Source organism: Microcebus murinus, chromosome 6 (genome assembly GCF_040939455.1).
Source record: "Microcebus murinus isolate Inina chromosome 6, M.murinus_Inina_mat1.0, whole genome shotgun sequence".
Classification (NCBI taxonomy): Eukaryota; Metazoa; Chordata; class Mammalia; order Primates; family Cheirogaleidae; genus Microcebus; species Microcebus murinus.
In genome coordinates, this window is record NC_134109.1 from 60153371 (window position 1) to 60153873 (window position 503).

Consider the following 503-nt stretch of genomic DNA (forward strand, 5'->3'; position numbering starts at 1 on the left):
CCTGACTTAAAATTTTGAGTCTGTGGTCCTTATTTACACAATATAGTGTTTTTCAAATTGTGATGTGTGTACCACAGGGATGATTTCAGGTGGTACATGGATAAACAGTTCTTATTTTAATAGTGATGCACTATTTCCATAATTATTAGAAAAATATAACCAGCATAACAAACTCATAATTTTGTGGATATTGTAGCTTATGATGCAGGCTCATTCTTTCAGTTAAAAAAAATGAGTCAATTTAAAGAGAAATATTGATAGAAAAGCACTTAGTAAAAGGATAAGGCAAGGGCTGGAAATGAAGTATGGGAGATGTGGTATTAGATGTAACTAATATTAGCAGGAGAAAGGTTGTTTGCTTTGTAGATATTTTACCCCAAAGAACTCAGAAGATCTAAAGCTTCCTCAGGACCTGATGCCTGGCGCTAGATGGGGTCCAGAGCTCTGCTCACAGTCTCTTCTTGGTTAAGCTGCAGCTGGGGCCCTAGGGGGCAAAACAGAGA